This window comes from Nyctereutes procyonoides, unplaced genomic scaffold, assembly GCF_905146905.1.
Source record: "Nyctereutes procyonoides isolate TBG_1078 unplaced genomic scaffold, NYPRO_anot_genome, whole genome shotgun sequence".
In the NCBI taxonomy this organism is placed as follows: Eukaryota; Metazoa; Chordata; class Mammalia; order Carnivora; family Canidae; genus Nyctereutes; species Nyctereutes procyonoides.
This window is the reverse complement of record NW_026575136.1, coordinates 22,343,650-22,367,803: the sequence shown is the minus strand read 5'-3', so window position 1 is coordinate 22,367,803 and position 24,154 is coordinate 22,343,650. Positions and strand designations below refer to the sequence as shown.

General features: G+C 45.8%; 1 protein-coding gene across 7 annotated transcripts in view; it reads right to left on the bottom strand.

Moving 5' to 3' along the window:
• The window catches only part of LOC129495404 (E3 ubiquitin-protein ligase NEDD4-like), a 336,680-nt gene that overhangs the window by 201,854 nt on the left and 110,672 nt on the right, over positions 1-24,154 (bottom strand). The window contains exon 1 of one of the 7 annotated variants that reach the window (XM_055302873.1): positions 346-369. The exons of the other annotated variants lie outside the window; for them this stretch is intronic. The gene's annotated coding sequence lies outside the window, so the exon portion shown is untranslated. Of the gene's footprint in view, positions 1-345; positions 370-24,154 lie in introns of those variants that run through there. 7 annotated transcript variants of the gene reach the window in all.

The following is a 24,154-nucleotide window of genomic DNA, read 5'->3' as shown; positions in this document are numbered from 1 at the left end:
TTTGACATTTCAGGAACACAGTGATGACAAATGCAGTAATTTATTCATAAAAGGGTGTGGGGGGCGGAAGAGCGCTATCTGTAATAGTTTTTCAGAGCATTGGGAAAAAAAAACAGGTCTCAAACCAGGATGACACAGGTTAAACACGTAATTAAAATATTTCACTGTACAAATTTTGGTTTCTGAATCATGCCAAGCGTGTTGAATTGGCACAAAAGGAGAAAAAAAAAAGATCAAATAATTCCCCAATTCTGACATAATTTAGATCAAAGCTAACAGATCCATTATAAAGAGAACGTTCTCCTGCCGTTAACCAGGGAAAGCGGAGCCCTTTGTGGCACTTACCGGATTCTGGGCAGGAAGAGGAGAGAGTCGGGGAGAGGCCGGTGTAGATGCAGATGGTTGTCTGTTTCCCCTGACAACAGCAGCAGGGAGGAGAAATCCCGGTCTCTGCTGCTCCCCCCGTTGACAGGTGATCAGCAGCCTGGGCGGGAGGTGTTTCTAGGGGAGGGCTCCGCAGCCGCTACAGCCCAGGTGGGGCCACCGCCCAGGTGGGGCTCCGGGCACAGCCACCCACCCCAGGCACCCTGAGCCCTACCGGCTGGTGCTGTGCTGGAGCCTGTCTGGGCTGGAAGCTGCTGCTGATGCCTGCGCCTCGATCAAATCAGGAGCAAATTCAAATGTGGGGAAGAGGGGAAGCCGCTCATCTGAGGCAGCAGAACCAATGACTACAGGACCAACTCGGTGGCTTCAAGAGACAGAAGACCCGGTCCCATGACGCTGCCCCCGCAGCAGAACACCCATCAGGAAGGCTGACAGCCAGCCGGCCTATGAGAAACGCACACATCTGGCCTGGCCGAGGTGACCCCGGGACCTTAGGAACCCCAAGGCACACAGAATGTCCCTTTTTGAAAATCAATGGCATTTCCCCTTAAAACATTCATGTCGCTGTTGAAAGGAAGGACACTCAAGGAAATGAAGAAATCCTTCTGGATACTGGTCTTTCAGTAATTGCTCAGTTGCCCTCCTCTATGTGGAATGAGCACGTGAGGAATGAGATCCCTGCGGGGAGAAACTGATCCCGGTCCATGGGCCTGTGGCCCCGTCCACATTCACGTACCCTCCCAAAAGCTTGTGGCTCTGATCATACTGTCCTCAACTAATCACCCCTTTTACCAACCCTTGATGTAAAAGCTGATCCACATACACATCCAACAGCAGATGTTTCTCCCAATCTCTATTCTAACCAACATCTCCAACAGGTTGGGGGGGGGTCAAGGTAAAAATCATTTTGGCATCCGAGGGGCAAAAGCTAGATCATGGGGCCCCAAAGTCCACACCCTGGCAGGTGTACCAACTTGCAGCCAGAGTTAGAGGAGGTTTCTGACCCCAAATTCCTTGTAACATTCCACGCTTTAGGGCCAAAAACATTCACGTGCCCACTTCTGAGAGTAAAAACATTCACATGCCCACTTCTGAGAGTCGAGAATGTTGATGGGGGGAGAAAAGCACTTAACTGAGCCAGAAGTCTTTTTCTTTAATACTTCCTTTTCAAAGCCAATGATTTCTTCATATGAATTCAGGGGCTGGTTAGTATACTAGTCTCTCATAGGGATGACAATGGCCCAAGTACCCTCTTCGGAGCTGGGCTTATAGAGACCTTCGATGGGAGGGGGAGTCCCAGAGTCCCGCCGGGGCCAAGAAGCTGTCATCACCATCTGGTGGTGACTCTTGCATATTGCAGTCATGGGCCCCACACCATCGTCAACCCATCCTTCTAGAAGGGGCTTGCTGGAATTCCTGCTATACGGAGTTTCTGAAAAATGAGTTTGGCTGCTCAAGGACAACCCCTCTTTTTTTTTCTTCCCCACATCTTCTTCCCCCACCCTCCTTCTTTTCCATAGACTTTTGATCAGGCTACTAATTACAAGGGGGAGGATAAAGTTCTGTTCGTCCCTATCTCTTCTGTCTCCAATCCAACACCTGGTAATTTGGGTTACAAAGAATGACATCCCCAAGACAGAGAAAACAGGAGCAAAGAGCCGGTATAAAACACAACAGCCAAGAGCCAACTGGAAGATACAAGCAGGCATCGCTACCAAGGAAAGAGACCAGCTGAAGACCCAGGACATAACGAAGAACAGGCTACCTTTGAGCAAAGCCCTGGCCAGTGAGTAACACTTAGATGGGTTCAGGGGAGTTGCTCTGTGCGGCTGGAGGACAGAATGTGCTGGAAATCAGGTCACAAAGAGCGGCCCATCAGGTAATGTTTGAAAAAAAAAAAAATGTTCCTACCCACTTCACTCCTGCAAAGACTTCATCCATCCCTGGTGAATATATTTAGGTCCAGGGGGCTTTCAAAAGCAGGTGACAACCTCAGGGAAAATATGCCAGAGAAGTGAGGACCACGGAAAAGAAAAATTCATATTTAAGGAGGTATGGGATAGATAGGCTCTACAACAACAGAAGGGATTTCTAAGTACCGGAAAAGACAGTACATATGGGTTTTATAGGCAGCTGTAAAAGGCCTGGGTGACCAGCTGTGCCACAGCTGGTCACATCTTTCTTCATATAGTAGCAGCAGCTGCTTGGAATATAAAAGAAGACGTCCCCTTTACTTACAAATGCAGATAGGATTTCTCAGGACTTTATACCCCGTAAAATGGCCTTTCTTTTACCTACATTACCTCTAGAGGTTACCTGCAACAATTAAAACATTAAGTACCTGACCAAAATTTAGCTTTATTTTCTATAGGCATACCTTGGAGACATTTCAGGTTCAGTTCCAGACCACCCCAGTAAAGCAAGTATCAAAATAGTGTGAGTCAAATGAATTTTTTGGTTTCCCAGTACATATAAAAGTTATGTTTACACCAGACTATACTACGTGTGCAATAGCATTAGGTCTTTAAAAAAATGCAAATACCTTAATTTACAAATACTTTATTGCTAAAAAGCACTAACCACATCACCTGAGCTTTCAGTGAGTTGTAACCATGGATCACAGGTCACCATAACAAATATAATAATGAATACATCTGAGATATTGGGAGAATCACTAAAATGTGACACGGAGACACACAGTGACCAATGCTGTTGGAAAAATGGCACCAACAGATTGGCTTGATACAGGGTTGCTACAAACCTCCTCTTTGTGTTCAAAAGCAGGATCTGTAAAGCCCAGCAAAGCAGATATGCCTGTACCAGATTAATTCAAGAGGTGGCTTTCATTGTCTGCCAATCAAATGTATATTTTTATATACTCTCGTACATAAAATAGCTCGCCAGTATTACAATTAGTTCTCTCCTAAGTGTCTCCATGTATATAAACTGGAAAAAAGGATAAAATAGCTTTTGTTAAGAAATACAGTCCGCATACAGTCCTCCACCACCCATTACACTGGCCGTGCTCTCTTTTCAGCCACTTTAGGAACCTCGGTGGCGATCACAAGCACACCGTGGGGCCCTACAGGCTGCTGTGTTATGCTGGAACAGGACAATATCCAACTTAAATATTGATTCTTTAAAACAATCAGAACTTAAGCAAGCAGGCAGAAAGACAACTCCATGCATTAACACGTTCCCCCCTTCTTAAATGTCTGGAAATCTATGGCCTATTTTCAAGGGCCACGCTGAGCTCAGATTAGCAGCTGATGACGAATTCCTGGAGGCCCGAAACTCTTGTGTTCTCTGGCTCCCAGCACATCACCGTGGACACGAATAGACAGGAAGTTCCACGGAAAGACTGAAGCAAGGGCCTGTGGGCTGCACTCCCACCAACCAACCCAGGAAAAAGCAGCGACACAGGCGTCGGGCTAGGCAGGAAACGAAGGAACCGGAGCGTGTCGAGGCAGCCCAGTGAAGACCATGACGGTGAGCGGTACAATCTCTAGCCTGGATGAGCCAGGAGTCAGGAGACCCGCAAACTAACCCTGATGATGCCATGAACTACCTTCTCTGCTTGATTTAAGGCAACTTAACATCTTACCCTTCCTGAAATCAGCAAGAGTCGTAGAGGAATCTGCCCGCCACCTTCTCCTCGCGCTACTCAATCAATGGGCACCCTACGCATAGTCAATGGTGCTGAAGACTGGGAATCATTTGTGATCCTGAGCACATATTTAATCTCTTGATCCCAGAATGCTCGTATGTAAGGCACACAGTCCCTTGTCCTGCGGTTTCATGATCCAGGCTCATCTAGGAACCCAGGCTTGGAAATCCAGCTCCAATGCTATCTCATTCAGCAAGCACTTATCAAGCTGCTGCCATGTGCGGAGTACCATGCTGGCACTGGGGCTTCCGGGATGGAAGGGCTGGCCATCTGGGTCTTATTTGCCTGATGCCTTCAATATGTATCATCTGTGCACACAATTTAGGATTTAGCTCATACACCACATTCTACATTAATGTAATGGTTTTCTAAAGAGTCCATCTCACCAGTAACACTTTATGCTACAGAGTAAGGGCAATGTCTTCCTTAGTAATTTGCCAATTATCCCGGAGCCAGTCTTCTCACGGCCTCAGCCCAGGGAAGTCAGCTGCAAAACCCAAACAGAGAAACAGCTTCTGAACTCTGAAATTGCGGCCACCATCGCTGGGCCTCTGGGCTCAGAGCTTCACTTACTTCAGCACCATTCTGAACAGGCTTCATTATGTAGCTTCCCATTACAAAGATCAAGCTTCTAATCTTCAATAAAGTGTTGTAAACACTGCACCTTCTGCTATAAAAACACAAATATACTGGGCACCTGGGTGGCTCCATGGGTGAGCATCTGCCTTTGGCTCAGGTTGCGATTCCCGGGGTCCTAGGATCAAGTCCTGCATCTGACTCCTCTCGGGGAGCCTGCTTCTCCCTCTGCCTATGTCTCTGCCTCTCTCTGTGTCTCTCATGAATAAATAAAATCTTTTAAAAAAATCCAAACTTACCAGTAAAGAAAAAAGTATCCATTGTATCAAATGTCAACTAAAAATCTCAGCCATTATAATTATCAGTACTCCACTCAGCAACTGAGTTTGTCATTTTAAGCTCTTTTAATCACTGCTTTAGTTCTCTTGAAGGTGCAAGAAGATGGATTTAAACAACAGAGGTAAAAGGTCAATCATGAGGTTCAAATCACAGGTGCTCACTCACTAAAGAAGTAATTTTATTTTTCTAAAACTGAAGCTTTTCCGATCTTTACCAAGGCAATGTAGATTCCTTACAGGAGAATTATACACACACACACACACACACACAGGTGAAGGAAACCCAGGAATCCCCTTCTCTAGGATTATTAACACGTTAGCACATTACTACCCTTTCAGATCGTCTATATTTCTGTTTATGTGTAGGTTTCCTATAGAAAGATGGGTTCAAATTATACAGATCCATCTGTAACTTACTTTTTCATTGGCTATGTTTCCATGTCATCACATACCTACATCATTTTTAACAGCTTCATACTATTCTGTTTTAGAGCTCTACTACAATTCAACTGTTTTAGATTGTTTTAACCGTCATTATGATAAACAATGCTTTGTAGGGACCAAGGGCATGCAGCACCCAAATACACCACTTTGACATGATGATTATTTTGAGTTAAAAAGCGATCAAACCCTGTAGATTCAGGACAAGCTATTTAACTCCCCCGCAACTACCTAAAAAGGAGTTAGAGGGGCCTGCTCCAGGAACAGTGATCAACATAGATAACAGTATTCTATGAACTGGGTTGGGGTTGGTGGACAAAGAGGAACCTAACCTAGCAAGGCCTCTTTGATCAAGTCCTCTGTGTCCCATTGTCTCTGAGCGACCAAACACTGACTCTTTTTCATCTCCTTGTGAACTACAGTCCTTCCCTTGGAAGCCCAGACCCCTCGCCCCCACCCCCTTCTCCTTAGTTCAGAATGACACATACACCTCCCTGTGCTTGTCGTTGGGATTTCCCTGTCTGTGTGAATTCCCCTTACTTACCCTACTAAAGTTGATATTCTCTCGTTACTCTGTCTTATGTCAATCTGACTTTTAGTCTGGCTAGCAGGACCTTGAAAGTGACGGGACATTCTTGCTCCGACGGCTACATCCTCTGGATGTATATGTAAAATATAAATATTGTATAAAACATATATTATGCATATGTGTGTAACATATACATATATCCTTAGGATATACAGACATAATACATTCCGAGCTATTTCCTTAGGAGGGGAGTCTTCTGAAGTAGGTTAGGTAGATCATCAGGGACATACAATTTTCTTTCAATATATCAATATCATTCAATAAGATACTTAAGAAAATTTAGAAAATATAAAAAACAAAAATAATTGGTATTCCTACCCCCGATAGGTGTTAATTTTTTTATGGTGAGCCCATTCCAAGCTCTTCTATGTATGTATGTATGTATGTTCTTCTTTTTCCCAAATTTTAGTAAAACTGTGCCTAAAGGAACACTTGGTTGGTTTTTCAGAGTTTTAATTCTTAAGAGAATTCCATAGGAAATATTCAATTTATCTACTTTAATAGCATGACTCAAACATTTATTTGGGAAGTCCTACTGTGGGCCAAAAGAAAGGCAACCTCAAAGTAGGTTAATAAACACTTTATTCATGGTCTTCCTGAGGACTGTGGCCCAGGCTTTCAGTATCTTTCAGGCTGCCCTGATGATTAGCTCCAGAGCCTGTCAGCTACAGGTGAGTAAGGGACAGGTGGGGCTAGATAGGGGGCCAGGGAATCAGGCTCACAAAAATCCCAAAAATGTGGAGGTGAAAGGAAACCAGAGATAAAGAAGCAAACCAGACCATTCTGTCCTAAGTGCCAGAGGTAGGGTCTTGTTATTACAGCCACATGTGACCAAAAAGAATTACCGGACCCTAAGTAGGAAGCCATTGAAGGTGTTATCACTAGTCCTTAACTCAATGGTGATATCTAACAGAGATCTTAAAAGGATTTAGTTTCCCTGGTTGGCTTTCAATAAAAGACCAAGATCCTGGAATCACGGGATGGAGTCCCACATCAGGCTCCCTGCATGGAGCCTGCTTCTCCCTCTGCCTGTGTCTCTGCCTCTCTGTGTCTCTCATGAATAAATAAAATCTTAAAAAAAAAAAAAAAAAAGACCAATCCTACAAGCCCCCGGTGGCAACCCTGTCAGGATCCCTCTTGCTCCTGAGAGTTTTATTCTGTATCCTTGCTTAATAAACTTCTATCACTTTATTCACTCCTTTTTGTCCGTGAGATTCATTCTTGGACATTGTGACACAAGAACGTAGCTCTCTGGCTTCACAGGGAATTCTACCTGCAAAAGGGGTAAAGAGGTATACGTGCTTGCACGCCATTCTCCAAATATTTGCATGCCACAAGGTATAATCTGGTTGTAAAAATTAGAGTTTACTGATCTCCGCACAGACATGGTCATCTTAATACATTTCCATCATTATCTGATTGTTCCAAAATATTGCCTGCATGCCTCTGCTTAGCTGCTTTTCTGGTTCTTCTTGTTTTTAAGATCTCCTTGAGATCACTTGAGAGGGTCACAGAAGGCTAACAGTCCCCTCCTGAAGCTTTAGTGCACACTATGAAGTTAAAGACGCTCCAGTTCTCGTGTGGCCCACATGAAGCCAGGGAAGGAGAGAACAAGAACAGGACAAAGGTGGGAAACAGGAAAAGGCCAAGAGAAGACCTGAAACTACCCCTACCACTGCCCCTGGACTGTGGGCTTCATTCTGAATCATCACTGCCATTACGGTTACAACCTATGGGGTCATGTAAAAAAAAAAAAACACTTCTGGCCAAAGATTAGCCCAGGGCTGACCAGAATGTGCTCAGGGCCCACATTAACGTCTTAATCGCATTTTACATAGCTTGTGCCAGGACCTGAGAGCTGCTGCCATCGTAAGCTAGTAACCATCAGGTGTACCTGGGCTGAACCCGGCTGGTCAACTGTCAGGTCCAGAACTCAAACCAGATCAGCTGACAGGTGAAAGGTGTCCAGGGCAGATGGAGAGTTCCAAGACCTACCAATTCATACTCACTTTAATCCAAGGTTCACTGCTTAGAAGTAGCTTCTTACCCCCCCCTCCCCCCCACCCACCCCCCGGCCAGTTGTGTAATTTCAACCACTCTGGTGTAAAGGTCAAACCTGTGGTTTTTGGTTTTGGTCAGAGTGAAGAGATCTACCCCCAGAGCATTCCAGGGTTGGGGGGTGATGGGGGGCTCAGGTGGAGAACTAGCCCAAGGGTGCTGAACTTTTAAAGACAAAAGATCCTGGTGCCTTTCAAACAGCAGGCTAGGCAGACAGAAAAGCTTTACAAAGTCTAAAAATAGGTACTTGCAGCAGAATGGTTTCTTTCAAGAACAATTTTAAAGATTCCCAGGAGGTGTCAGGTGTTGAGTAAATATCAGAAGAGGATAAAGGCTTTCTGAGCTGAGCTGCTGGGGAACTGCAAAGCCTGGGGAGGGCTTCCTTTGCTGTGCCTGGTGCCCTGGGCAGGTGAAATACAAGTCTTTTGTTCCCATCCCTGCTGTATGACAAAGGGCCTGGGAGAGAAGGTCAAGGCTTGGTTTCAGATGCAGGAGAGCAATGCAGAGAAATAACTCCTGGCTTCTATCTATCTGGCCACACAGACTGGCAGGGAGGATATTAGACTGTGCACAACTGTTTGCATTAGGAAGCCAATGAATGAAGCCCTGTGCAACGCTAACAATAAGCAGAGATTAATAACAACTATGGGTTAGTTGTATAATAATATAGATTATTATCCACTGTCTAATCCAAGTATGTGTTAACTCAACTTCCATTATTCCAAATCAAGTGTTGGAGGCCAGTAGGCTGGTCCAGCACCCCTGCCCAGAAGTGTGATGTGGCTGGAAGGTCAAGAGAAGACAGAGGGACTGAGCAACCCCACCTGGGGACAGGGCTGGGGCTAGATTTGATGAGTCCCCTGGGTGCCTGGAACAGAAACCAGGCCACAGTCAGGAGGCTCAAGCCCTAAGCCGGCCTCTTTCTGCAACTCCGAGTCCCCAGTGTGATTCTAATGTACAGGCAGGCTGGTTCCAGGGGCTCTGAGCCCTAACATCCTAGATGAACGCTTCGACTTACATGTTTTCTCCCAGTGGGTCAGTGACGACCTGCCTGATGACAGAAGAGACACTGCACACGCCCCGTGGGTCAGCCTGAACCCTGGATGCGGGGCATGGCTCTGGCTAGACCATATGCCCTCAGCAAATGCCTCTTTGCCCCACTCTTTCTATTCTGAACACCAACTAGCTCATCACCAATCGCCCTTCTTCTATCCCTCAGAAGACTTCTGAAAATCCCTACTCTGTTGCTCTCTCTGGGTTAAGTGGGGGTCGCAAAGATGCACCCAAGAGATAAAGCAGGCCCTCTGGAAGGTGTGACTGCCCCAGGCAGCGGCCCCTTCATACTCTCTCTGCCATGAGAGCAGACCAAAGACAGATGAATCACATGTTGAGGGGCAGAGAGCGGCGGTTTCGGATTTGTTAATCCATGCTGGATTCCAGAACATAAAGTTCAGTCTGTTTTGTTTTTTTTTTTTACATGAGAAGAGGAAATAGCATTTAATCATCTCTGAATATCACTACCATACATTTCTATCTTAAGTGTCTGGCAGTTTGATTCTCATAATTAATCTTAGAATGTACGTAAGAGAACAAAAATCTCATGACACGTGGGAAGGAAAACAAAAGTGGTCCCACTTTCCATGCATTCATCTACTTCGAAAAATATTGTGCGACATGTTCATCTGTAATGAAGGGTACTGAACTCAAATCTTAATCACAAAGTTTTTAAATTTTGAATTTCTTCTAACTCTTCTGATTTATAAGAACCCTAGGACAGACCTTCCCTTCCTAAGCCTTCCTCTCTGGTACCCACCACTTCTGCATCTCTACCTGCTGATTTTTGCCCAGAAGCTTCACTCCCCAATCTGGCTGAGCAACTTTTCCAGGGAATGAGTGCAGAAAGCCAATGCTCTAAGATGAGCGTGTCAGAAAGCCAGGCCAGGGCACCACAGGTGCTTCACTGCCTGTGAAGCACCGAGTCTCTGCCCACGACTTGGGTCCAGTTCCAGCTCTGCCACTTACCTGCTCTGTGACTTCAGACAAAGTGCTTCACCTTTCTGATCCACAGTGTTTCTCATCTACAAAATGCAAACAATGTCTGCCTCCTAAGGCTGACATGATGACTATCATCTGATAGTAACACACGAAACCACAGTATCTCAAAATTGCAGTAAGTCTCAGACTCCACTGCTTCATTTGTAAAAAGGCAAGAACACAGTAACACGGGGCAAAGATGCGCTGGGGAACGTAAAGTAGGAAGGAAGACGGGAGGGGCCGCGAATCATAGAGCTGGAGCCTGTCTTTTAATAAAACTGAAAGAGTTACTCAGCTCTAGGTCAACATATAGAACATTCCATTCCTCTGCTCACAGGTAAGGGGGGGAACCCAACAAAAGGCAAGCCCCAAACTTTGCTGGGGCCTCCTTCTCTCCGCTGGGAATGAAAACCCAGGGCTGCCATCCAAAAGAGAAAACCCAGCTGAAAATAAAACCAGCAGAAAAAGCAGCCAAGGGGAGAGGGAAGGTGGGGGAGCAGAAGCAATGCCGTAGCCCCAGCACAGAATCCCGCTGGGGTAAGGAACACTTATGGGGAAAAGCTTCATCTTTTATGCCCGCCTCAGGAGGGAACGCCTAGTTTGCATACCTTTCACTTCACACATGTACACGTGTCACCTGTTGGACAAATGGACAGATTAACAGGCATTGGTCACTTTGAGAAGTATTCCCAAATTGCTAGAAGCTCCACCACTTACTTGTCCTCCAAGAGTTTAAAGCTGCCAATTTCCTCACACTCCTGTCAACACATTATGCTATTAAATTTTTTTAATTGAGCACTTGACGGGATGAGCACTGGGTGATACGTCGTATGTTGGTAAATTGAACTCCAATATAAATAAATAAATAAATAAATAAATAAATAAATAAATAAATAAATAAATAAATAAATCTGACTTACTAGTTTTAATGTCAAAAAATAAAAATAAATAATTAGAAAAAAATTTTTAATTGAAGTGTAATTGACACACGGTGTTATGTTAGTTTCAGGTGGATAATACGGTGATTCGGCATCTCTACCCAGCAGCACTCCCCGGTGCTCACCACACAGGTGTGTTTCCATCTATTGCCATACATGTTATTACAGTATTTATTCTCTAGCTTGCGCTGATAAAACTTTCATTTTTGGCAACATGATCTTTGAAAATGGTATTTTATTGGGTTTTTAAGTCGCTATTTCTTTACTTACTGGTGAGACTATCGCCATGCTCAGCTGTCACTGGTATTCCCCTCTCTCTGAACTGCTTGTACCTTCTGATAATTTTTCAGTTTAGGTTACTGGCTTTTTATTGATACATTCCTTATGTATTAAGGAAATTAGCTCTTTCTCTGTGATAGAAACTGGCATTATGTTTCTCCAGTTTACCCCTTTTTTAACTTCATGACATGTTTTTGCCATGCATACATTTTTTTTAGACAAATTCATCATTCTGGTCATTTATCCCTTCTCTCATTTTTTAAGTGAGATGAGAGGAGACTGTAAACGCATTCCAAAAAAAAATCTTGAGGTTTGTGAACATTGTTAGTTTAAAATTTAAGTTTCTGGGCACCTGGGTGGTTCAGTGGTTGAGGGCCTGCCTTTGGCTCAAGTCCTGAACCCAGAGTGCTGGGATGGAGTCCCACATCGGGCTTCCCACAGGGAGCCTGCTTCTCCCTCTGCCTATGCCTCTGCCTCAATCTCGCGCTCTCTCTCTCTCTCTCTCTCTCTCTCTCTCTGCGTCTCTCATGAATGAGAGAGAATTATTTATTTATTTTAAATAAAATCTTCAAAAACTAAAATAAAATTTAAGGTTTTGTTTTTGCTTTTAAGTAACTACACCCATTATGGAGCTCGAACTCACAACTCCTAGGATCAACAAGTACATGCTCCTCCAACTGAGCCAGTCAACTGTCCTGGACATTGTTACTTATAACATGTTTACTGTGGAAAAGTACTAGTCCTTTTGAAATGTGGTTCCAGAGACCCTGCTCACTCTGAGTTCAGCAGCAGAAACTCACAGGGAAGCAAGCCTCATCCAGGCCACAGATGTGGGTCATCTCACAACCGGGTCCTGGCAGTCAAGGCCTCCCTACCTTTCCAGTGGCAACTAGCAAAACTCGTGCTCCTTGCTGAACTGCATCCCCACAATGGGCTCTAAAACAGGTACCTTGAGAACAAGGCCATCCTTAAGCATCATCACTGATTGGCATCACTGGTGCTGAATAATCCATAAGCAACCGTGGCACCTAACCCTGTCTCCCTGGCACGGTGGCCATGCTGCTTTGGGAAAAGGGTGGGCAGGGCTTAGCAAAAGAATACCTTTTTGGACTCAAAAAGCAAGACTCCATGAAAAATATTTCTAGAATACACTACGTGCTACACCTTTAGAGAAACTTTAAAAACTGACCCAGGTCTCCTTGGAAACTTCTTGAGCTACCACCCAAGCTCCTTCTTGGACCTAGCAAGCCCCTGAGATTACCCTGGCAACACGTCCTCCTCTTGAGACAACGCCTTGCCTCAGCTCCATATTCAAAGCCATCTCAGGCAGTTTCTGGTGAGAAGCCAAGAGCAGAAAAGCCCTGCGAGAAGGGGAGACTGCCATGAAACTTGAGGACTACCTGCTCGTGAGAGGCAACTCCTCAATATGGCAGCTCCTGAGGCAACCGGACACATCAACCTTCCATTTGGAAGCCCCTCCTACCAACATAGGCAATCCTGAAGCCCACAAAGCACAAGCCCACCTCCTTTAGACAGTTGTTGCTGCTTTTATAACTAATTTCTAGAAATGAACTTGGAACTCCTTTGACATCAGAAGTCGACGTGAATAAAAAGGACTGTGGGTAGGAGTGCCTGGGTGGCGCAGTCACTTAAGCGTCTTAGTTTTGGCTCAGGCCATGATCTCAGGGTCATGAGATCGAGCCCCATGTCAGGCTCCATGCTGAGTGCAGAGACTGCTTTGGATTCTCTCTCTCCTTCTGCTCCTCCCTACCCCTTCTCTCCCCAAAAAAAGAAAAGTGTAGGGGTAAAAATTTTTTCAAAGAAACTTTTCTAGGTTAAAAAAATGTTTTTGCAAACTTAAATGAGTCAGTGTAAAACTGAGGGAATTCAAAATCAAAAAAGCAATCTTAAATAATACCCACAAGTGCCTGCTGTAGGGAATAGGCCCACAAGTGCAGCACAGAGACTCTAAGTGAATGTTCAGTCCCGTGAATAAGATGCTAGAAGAAGAGCTCTCAGCCAGGAGGGCCCTGCAGAAGCTGTGGTCAGACCCACAGGCCTGGAGAGGGTGCTGCAGTATGCTGCAGATGGGGCGTGCTGGGTCCCAGCAAAGCACACTGTCCGGGCCAATGTGCACCCCGAAGGTGCCTAGCCCAGGACAGGCAACCTCCCTGGGGAGCTTATTTGTAACTAGTAGCACACCAGGTCACGGGAGTAAGCATCCTCCAGCCAGGGCTCCCAGAGCAGGGGGGCCCAGGGTGGGGACGGCATAGGGAGGGGTGGGAGATGGGATCAGAAAATGAGGTAGGATATGGGGTCGGGGTCAGAGGAGAAGAACCTTTCAAAGTAGCTTCCTCTTATGCTGAGTGAAGTAAGTCAATCAGAGAAGGACAAACAGTGTATGTTCTCATTCATTTGGGGAATATGAATAATAGTGAAAGGGAATATAAGGGAAGGGAGAAGAAATGTGTGGGAAATATCAGAAAGGGAGACAGAACATAAAGACTCGTAACTCTGGGAAACGAACTAGGGGTGGTGGAAGGGGAGGAGGGCGGGGGGTGGGGGTGAATGGGTGACGGGCACTGAGGGGGACACTTGACGGGATGAGCACTGGTGTTATTCTGTATGTTGGTAAATTGAACACCAATAAAAATTAATTTATTAAAAAACAAAACAAACAAAACAAAAAACAAAGTAGCTTCCTCTGCAGTTGGCCAAAGATGCAGAAGATGAAGGGGGATGAAGGATTATAAACTCTGAGCAGACAGGGACCCTAAGTTCCCTCTACAGGGCCTGGACCACTAAGGAGCTAAAACAACATCTGAAAAAAAAAAAAAATCAAGGCACAGAGCAGCACGTGTTGAGCTGCGGCCAGGAGGGCCACCAAGGTCACCTCGGGCCCAATGATCCAGGAGGCCATTCTCCAAGTCCTGTCCACTCTGGGCCTGCAGGAGGGTGATGCGCCCCTCATCACAGCAGCTTTTCCACACTCCCCAACCTCCCCTGGCCACAGAGAGGAGGCAGACCGAGCTCCACAGGGCACCTGGAGTGCTTTCTACGGGTACCATGGAGTCTAATGCCATTACAGTCGTATGATGTCATTGTTGTGCCTTCCCCTCAACACACACACACACACAAAGTGCACATGCAAAAGATCTGGGGGCCTGTGCTCAGAGCGCCTGTCACAGCAGGTCCGGGGCAGAAGGCCAAGCAAGAGGGGCTTTTACCCCTGCTTCTTACAGGGCTGCTGAGGTTCCACAACAAACGTGCAGCTTTTTCCAGCTGTCGTCAACATGCATTTTTTTTTAAAGATTTTATTTATTTATTCACGAGAGACAGAGAGAGGCAGAGACACAGGCAGAGAAGCAGGCTCCGCGCAGAGAGCCCCATGCGGGACTCGACCCCAGGACCCAGGGATCACACCCTGAGCCGAAGGCAGGCGCTCAACCCCTGAGCCACCCAGGTGCCCCAACATGCAAATATGAAAGTAAACCAAAACACTCGCATCGACCTTTCTCATTATTAACCCGGGAAACAATTTAGGATATGCTGCCCCGGAGCACAGCTGGGCTTCCTTGTCAGGGAAGAGCAGGAACGCGATCCATCTCTCTCCAATGGACACTCAAACTGTCGTCTTCAGTATGTACGTCCTTAAGGCTGCAACCCAAGTTTAGGCCCTGGTAGTATTTCTAACCTCATCGGGCTCAGCAACGCTTCTTTTGCCACGCCTCACTGTTACTAGGGACCCTCTCTGTGTCGTCTACCCTGCACGTCAAGGCTCAGATTCTACACAAATGCCCAAGATGACACAGTGTGGTTAGAGCAAGGCTTGGGGAAAGCTGCCTGAGGGTGGAGCCGCGGTGACCCAAGTGTCCTCTGTGATGACAGTGGCCAACACCCTCCACCCTACCAGCCCTCTCTCTGCAACCCGGGGGGGGGGGGCGTCATCAGGTTTCTCAGGTTCTCCACCCAACAAGGGGGTGCAGAGGTACCCTGCCACTTCAACAGCATCTTCTCACTTGAGATGGTTCGGGTCTCTTGGTTTATTCACCTGCCTGCTTTGGCAGCTGGCATGTTATTCAGGGGAGGTGCCTTGAGAAAACTGTAGGACCTTGCATTTATCTACGGTTCTACGGTTTTAGCATTAGCAGGGGCTGTCACACGAAAACATTATCTCAGGAAAACAGTCGGACAATGCACCTCGGCCTTCAACTGAAAAGAAAATGAACTATTTTAATATCTGCTCAAACCAACACTCGTCTCCCTCATTTTTCTCCCTGGCGGCTCCCAGTTTTACTGTTCCACAGAAAGCGTTCGTGGCTTTCCTCTGGTTTTTGCTTTTTGGCAGCATTTGCAAACCCCAAGAAATGGCAAAGGGAGAGAAGAACAGGATTGTGACACGAGCAGATAAATGACCTAGGCCATTTTCTTCGGTGGGTGTTTGAACCACCCCGACGCTGTTTAAGTCAGTCCTTTGCTGTTACATACCCCCTCGGCAGACTGCCCCGACAGCTTCAGGACCCCTTCGCGGACACCCAACAGAACTGCATCAAAACAAAAACCAAACCCTCAAGCACACCTGGGAGAAAATTAGCCAATCTGGCACTTAAATATTTTTAAGTGTTGCTACTGTTTTTGGAAGGTTATCAGTCTGAAAAGTAATGCTATCTATGTGCATCATTAGCAATCTAGCTACAGGGAAGTAAAAAAGGCTTTAAAAGTATTTTCTTACTTATTTACTCATGAAAGACGCAGAGATGCAGGCAGAGGGAGGAGCAGGCTCCCTGCAGGGAGCCCGATGCGGGACTCGATCCCAGGACCCCAGGATCACAACCTGAGCAGAAGGCAGGCACTCAACCACTGAGCCACCCAGGTGCCTGGAGAAAAAAAGGCTTTTTATTTAAATAAACCTCTCGTCTTTTCTGAATCTAGTTCTTCAGGTCATGAATTTCTCCATGAACTTCTCTGTAGTGGTAAAGACTTCTCAACCACTTCACAATTACAGGTAAAGGATCTTTTTTAACTCCAGAGCCAAATACAAATATTTTTGAGATGATCAATACCTGTTTCCCATAATTAGCATGGAAAGAGGTACTGTTTATAATGATTATTTTTCTATATTAAACATGTCAGCCTGGAAATCCCTTTCTTAACGAAACAGAGTGCTTAAGTTCTGATCCATCCAAGGGTGAGGCTAAAAACACAGTATAATTCATTTTGACTGTGAATGTTACCTGTTCCATACTGGAACACAGTACCCCTCATCTGAAGAATTTCATTTCTTCCCAGTGTCAGTTACTTATTCTTTTGCAATCTGCGACATTTTATTTTAATGATATGACAAGCTTAGGAAGTTCTTGGGCAGAGAAAGGAAGAGAAAAAGGGGGAAATAAAGTTAATGCTACTTATTGTTTACTTTAAAACCAACCATGTAAAAAAGTAGGAATGGCTTAAAGTAAAATTCTTTCTCCTCCATGTGTCATGATCCGAGAGGGACTTAAATACCTGTTAAAGCAAAGATCTGAGTTAATTTTAAAAATCAGAACGTTAAATTTAAAAAGAACTCCAAAGGACTGTTAGACCTGAACACCATGTTCAGTCCAGAATGAACACACATCCGACGATACGGCCACCAGAGGGAGTTCTAACTCCCTGATACATCTTGGTGGCCTCGCAGAAAGAGCCACCCGGGAAGCCTTCAAGGTCAGGGATGCTCGCAATCCCTCTAACTCCAGCAAACTGGACAGAGGAGTTAAGGGTGAGGGATTTCTTAAAGGTTTTGCATTTGTAGCAATTTCAAAGGAGGAAAGAGCTGGAAATAATGCACGTGCTAGTAGAGGATTTTTGTGTTCTTAACACTGATAATGTGCACAAGGAGGAGGAGGGTCTTAAAGATACATACAGAATAAAATAAATATTATGAAATGAGTGGGTAAGGAAGACCTGGGCATGTATAAATCACTGGGAGTGCACAAAAGCAGGAGAAATAAACCCAGCCAAGTGGCAGGAAGGGCGCCAAGAGCCAAGGGGCTGAGAGGAACGTGCAATAGTTTGCAAGCACATTGGGTGGAGATGGGGTGGGGGGTGTTGGCAGTTATGGTTTGGTGGCCCTGGGCCAATGTGGGACCACAGCAGGGTGCAGAGGGAAGTTCCAACAGCATACGCCCCGTGCGCCCAAGGGCAGCTGCATAGGGTGAGCAAACAAAGCCAACGGCCCAGGATCTGAGCAAAGTGAGCGGAGACAGGGAAAGGGGGGGGGCGGGGCAGTATTGGGGGTGTAGGCATGAAGGACAATAAGGCAGCTGTGCAAAACAGGGAGATGGTGGTCGTCTGGGCACCAGCAAAGGCACAGGACAGGGAGTGTGGCTGCCTGGGGAGGTGGAGGCCAAGACACACTGGAGGATACACGGAGGGTTCCTCTATCAAGGTTAAGGAGCCAGGACTTAATCCACAGCAATGATTGATCCCTGAAAGGTTCAGCCAGGAGAACACGGTCTGTGCTGGAGAGACAATTCTATAGATGTGAGAAAGGACGGGGCAAGAGGGCAGACGCGAAAACCACCTGGGAAGGCCTCTACCCCACGGAGATGAGGCTGGGGGGCAGGAGGGATGGAGAGAACCCAGGACACCTCCCAGGTCCCCAGCTCAGGCACCTCGATCGTGGTGGGAGCCGCCAGCTAAGACAGATCATTGCAGAGAAAGAACAGTTTCAAATATTCTGACGTTTCAAGCAAAGAGTGGAAGGAGCAAAGCAAAGATCCTGAGTTATACGACCTCATTAGTCATTCAAATCTCAGGATGGTCAGACTATATATTTAATAACTGAGAAAATGACATCACACTGCAGGGAGCCCGTAACCCATTCTGGAAATTTCTTTTTCCCATGTTGCAAATTTCTTTTTTACTGGCCAGACTACCTAGGTAACATTTAAGAATCACTTCAACAAAATTAAAGCCACTGTTCACAACGAACTCCCAAGAGCTGACAAGTCAGAGGCAGAGAATATCCAACCAACACTATCATTTTCTCACTAGCAAAAACAACCAAAAAGAAACCAGGATCACATTTTTAAGATTCACCCATTTTGATTTCCCAGTCGGCCGCCCCCAAACGTGAAAGGTAGCATTTCTTTCAAAGACTTTACTGTTTTCCTACCATGAACGCTTAGAATTTCAAGCATCTAAAAATAACAGAGACTTGAAACAACAATCAGTTCTTCAAAAGCGGAAGCACAATAGTGCACCTTGATCAACAAAGGCAAGAAATGCAAACAACAGCGCTCAGAGCACATTTACTACCCATGCCAGGCACGCCAGAAGGAATGCTAGCACAAGCTCATTAAGAGGCAAGGCGTCTGTTATATCACTTGTGTTGATATTATACAGCAGAAATGCCAGTTCTTTTAATAATTGACTGAGGAGCTCCATATTGCAGATTCCTTATTAAACATTACTTGCACTCAAGGTCCCAAAGTCCCAAAAATATTCAGTGGAGCAATCGGGCAATATTTAATTGCAATACACTAATTTGTTTATTTATTTTTAGATTTTATTTATTTATTCATGAGAGACACAGGGAGGGACAGAGACACAGGCAGAGGGAGAAGCAGGCCCCCCCCCCATAGGGAGGCCAATGGGGGACTCAATCCCAGGACCCCGGGGTCACACCCTGAACCAAAGGCAGATGCTCAACTGCGGAGCCACGCAGGTATCCCATGATACACTAAATTACGTGACTGCCCATCTGGTTGTACACACAGAAACTCAACTGTATTATTCACATATTGATAGACAAAGAAGTGAGAATCATTTTGTCCAGGACAGAAACATTTTTGCAGTTGTATTCATTTGCAGACTTCAAAATCCACAGCGCACATCTAGCAAGTTCCATAAGCCATATTGTAATCATGCTGCCCTTGAAGGGGGGGAAAGAAAGAAAAAAAAATACTCCTGCACTATCTAGAAAATCCCATTCCTCCGCGCCCAAAAAGTCAACACTGACTCAATGCCTGTCTGTCGACTAACCAGCAGCTCTATGGAAGAGTTGAATCTGAAAATCATGACCAAATAATACTGGCACTCCCTGTGCTAAATATGTATGTTGTAGAAAATCAGTAACTTCTACTTCTCAGAGGGTGGCAGGCGGGGGCCCGGGGCCCTGGCACAGGGCCACACCCATCACACACCATCCCCCCTGCCTCTGTGCTCCTTGGGGACTGCAAGTCCGGCCCAGCCTACGCCCTGGACCATCGGGCCCTTCGCAGAGAAGCCCCCGGCCCCCGACTTAGAGAACCACACATGGCCCTCCGAGAACCTGCCAGTTCACTCAGGGTATAAGCCATCTTAAACATTTTATCTTCCAGGTCCTTCCCCCAAATATGAACCCCAAGTAGAAAGAATTTGATCAAATCTATTGACAATGTTTCTTAGAAGATGAAATGTGACAACACAGGAGATTTGTATCTGAGGAATGTAATAACTCTTGGCGATCCCAGAGACATGTCCGTTTTTATTTTTATTTTTTGTAAAGATTTTGTTTTTTATTCATGAGACGAGAGAGAAAGAGAGAGAGAGAGAGAGAGAGAGAGAGAGAGAGAGAGAGAGACAGACAGGCAGAGACACAGGCAGAGGGAGAAGCAGGCTCCACGCAGGGAGCCTGACCTGGGACTAGATCCTGGGACCCCAGGATCACGCCCTGGGCTGAAGGTGGTGCTAAACCGCTGAGCCACCAGGGCTGTACATATGTGTCCATTTTTAAAAGCGTAACTTCTAGGTAGACCAGGGTATCTTCACCTTCAGTGGCAGCGGTGCTGTCAACATAGACGCAGAGTGGGCGCGGGCCACACTATTCCCAAGGCCTCTCTGAGGCCCGGCCACCGAACATGTTGGCGAGTTGCCTTCACCTCCTAAAAACGGGGGAACCGGGACGCCTGTGGGGGGTGGGGGCTCAGTGGTTGAGCGTCTGCCTTCAGCTCAAGGCGTGACCCGGGGTCCCGTAGGGAGCCTGCTTCTCCCTCTGCCTGTGACTCCGCCTCTCTCTCTGTGTCTCTCATGAATAGATAAAATCTTTAAAAAACAGAAACAGGGGAACCGTTGCCTGACACAGAAACCTCTCCCTCCTCCTTTGATGAGGAAAGGGTGGTGGAGATCCTCTCCCTCCCAGCGCTGGGTGGACCTCCCTCACACGGGGTCTTCTGGCCGTGCTTCTGCCAGGCTTGGTGGTTAAGTTGTTTTTGTAAAATAAATACTGTCTTCATTGTCTTACACACTTAGAAATGCTTTCACTTCTGACTCATCTCCAGTTGGCCCACTGCCTTGCTTATACTTTAGCTTCTTACACTCTTTCCCACCTCCCCCCAGCAAAGAACATGGTGAGACAAATATGGAATGCTTTGGGACAAAGCAAGAGTGAAGGTCTTCAGGGGGTACAGGCCGGGGGGGGGGGTACCCCCATGTGAAAATCCCAGCTGAGGAATGAGGGGAAGAAAGAAGGAGGGGTAGGAAGCCAGGAGGGAGAGCGAGGATGGGCAACCCCTCCCCCTGACCAAGGCCACAGACATCCTCTCTTCACCAATCCCCAGAGGTGCCTTCTGTAATTACATGAGTTGATTAAAATAGTGCCCACGGCTCTTGAGCAGCTTTAATTTTTCAATTTTTTCAGGCTCCACTCTGACCAGATGAACAAAATTTGTCGTGCATCCATTATTATGTGCCCGTGCCCCTCATCTTCCTGAAACACCTCGAATTCTCTGCCTTACAGACTCAGTGACCAGAGAGCACTGCTCTAGACTCTGATGACAATGAGGGCAAGGTGTCCTCCAATTTTCCCTCTGTTCTGTGCTGGACCGTAGGGCAGAGCAAAGGCTCCTCTCATGATGCCAACATCTTCATGCATCAAGAGTGAAGGCAAAACAGAAGATTCTGAAGGAGGGCTTCTCATTAACACATCAGAGAATAGGATAGAAGTGTGGCCTGTCTCGTTGGCTCCTTCATTACTGAAGCTGGGATGACACCAAGACCAGTTTATACAGACAGTTTTACAAATTATCATACAATCCCTGCACAGCACAGCTTTTTCAGTGATTCAAGATCATTCTAAATAATATTACGACACTGGCTGGAGTACAGCAAGCCCTGGGGCCTGGCGCAGAATAGAAACACGCTGGCCCTATACACTGACCCATTTGCCACTTCTAATGTTGCCCTCTGGGAAGCCACACAGCCTGCATGGTGTGCAAGCTATGATCGACATACTTTATAAGGATATTCCATATATATTCATGCATTCAAAGACTAGGAGATAAGTACGAGCACATAAAGGGCTGTGTGTGTGTGTGTGTGTGTGTGTGTTTTTAAAGAAGAAGAGATTTCTATTCGAGAGGAGGAGGGTACTATCCTTTAAAGCCCTATCGGGGTAGGTGTACAGTTGGAATAAATAGAGTCAGGCTCCCTGGGGCTCTCACATGAGTCACTGTATGAGCTCTTAGGTGCAGGGATTTTAAGACAAATACTTGTAGGCCCAGAGGCCATTAGTGTTGATGTTGTGATTCTCAGCAATGCCCTGGATAGTGAAGGCCTCCAGAGAGGAGGCAGGTTTGCGAGTGCCTGCACGTCACAAGCACCGTCCCAGCGGAGTGTAAGGTGCTGTGCAACTCACCTGAGGAGATGCCTGTGCAATGGGAGGGGATGAGGAGAGCAGCTCATTATGTTAAAGACCACCAGTGCAGGGGTCAAAACCAAACACAGGTCCGTCCCTCAAGGGGCCACAGGGCTGTGCCAGGAAAGGAGGTCAGCTGCACAGAATATAACAGGAAACGTGGGGCCTGGGTGCCCAGGAGGTCACGGCCACATATAACGAGCGCATCCTATAGATGAGACCTCCGGCTATGCCTCATGTGTCTAGATGGCCAAGATTTTCCAGAAGCCTAGAAATAATGGATTTTTAATAGAAAATCTTCCAGATGTTGGCTCCGGGTTTTCATTTCTTCGTCTTAGAGCTCCATAGCCAAAGAAGCACACCTATGAGTTCTGTTTAGTCCATAGGGACCAACAGTTTGCAAACTCTGGCTGAATGATGTCCTAGAAGTGCTTACAGTTTATCAATGGGACCCAAGGGGGCCCTCAGGTACTTAGAGCCTCAAGGTTTCCCAGTTGGGTAAAAGGAAACTTATTCTGGGCAAAGTTTTCAAAAAAAGGCAAAAAAAAAAAATCCTATTTGGAAAGAAAGGGAATTGACAGTTAAAATTTACATGTGTACAGCGTGTAGCCAAAAGATCGCTTCACCCACTTCTTGCTGGTCACCTGAGGGAAAAGTAATGACTGTGGATGGAATGGACTGGCCCCACATTAAGCCTGGGATCCGTCCTATTTTAGCACCATTGGTTGTAGGACAACCGGACATTGTGTACCTCCTGAACAAACACCATTCCTAGTCCTGTCCCCAATGTTGAAACTGAATTTGATCAAGTCTTTTCTTAAAAAAAAAGATTTGAGAGAAAGCCTGTGCACACAAGCTGGAAGGGCAGAGGGAGAGAGAAAGAAAACCTTACACAGACCCCGCACTGAGCACAGAACACAACATGGGGCTTGATTGCACATGACCCTGAGATCATGACCCGAGCCAACACCAAGAGTCAGACACTGAACCAAATGAGCCACCCAGGCGCCCCAGATAAAGCCTTTAGATGCCATTTCTACCAAACAGGAAGCCCAGGAGGGGAAAGAGTACATTAAATGATACGACAGCCAACGATCAAATGTGGTCAGACAACCCACTGACCATTCCAGGTCATCTACAAAGGGAAGAGGGAAGAACGATTCTAGATTAACACGACTTTAAGAGACTTATCAAAATTAAATGCAACTCATGATTCTCAATTGAATTCTTCTCTAAATGGCCCTGTTGTAAAAGGAAAGGTTGGGGGGATCCTGGTAAGGGATAGGAAGAGAATTAGCCAATTACTGTTAATTTTGCAAAATTGTATTGTGGTTATAAAGGAATATGCTATTTTTTTCGAGATACAGGCTAAAGTACTTTGGGGCTAGATGTCATGACGTCTATAATTCACTTTTGAATACTTCAATTAAGAAAAAAACAACTGAAGAAGCCAATGCAGCAATATGTTAACAACTTAAATCTAGATAATGGGACAGAGGTGAGGCAGGGCCACAGAGCCATCACACTGTGGCAGTAAGTCTCCATCACCAGCAGACCGGATTTTTTTTTTTTTTGCCACATCCCTCAATGCCCCCAAGTGTGTGTATGTTCTACATGTCAAATCACTGCCTGCCAAAAGAAAAAAAAAATAACAGCAACCCAAACAGGTGTAACTTGATGCTAATAGCTCAATGCACAACATACACAGAAGCAAGTGTGAAATGAGAGTCTTGGAATCTTTCATTTAAAAGCATGAAATTCTAGAGCAGGTTTGTCTTAGCCGGCGTTGCTCAATTTTCAGGAGCAGCTTTATGGTCTCAGATGAGTCCAAGTAACCTCAAACAACTGGTCACAATTCAGGAGGAAAAGGGAGACGGTAGGCCTAAAACTTGTATTTAAAAGAACCTAATTCAGTTACTACTTAAGCCCATGACAAAAAGTTAGATGTCCTGAGCTACAAGCTTCCCTGAAAAATACAGTTTGAAACTTAAAGATATTCTGAGTTTAAAAAAAAGAAAACACATAAACTAAGATCTTACTTGGCAAAGTAGATCCACTCTACATCAAACGACTTTATGCTATTCACTTAGAATTCTAAGAACTTGGTCCACAGAAGACATAGGTAGTTCTTTAAATCTGATTTTTTTTGTAAAGATTTTATTTATTCATGAGAGACAGAGAGAGAGAGAGAGA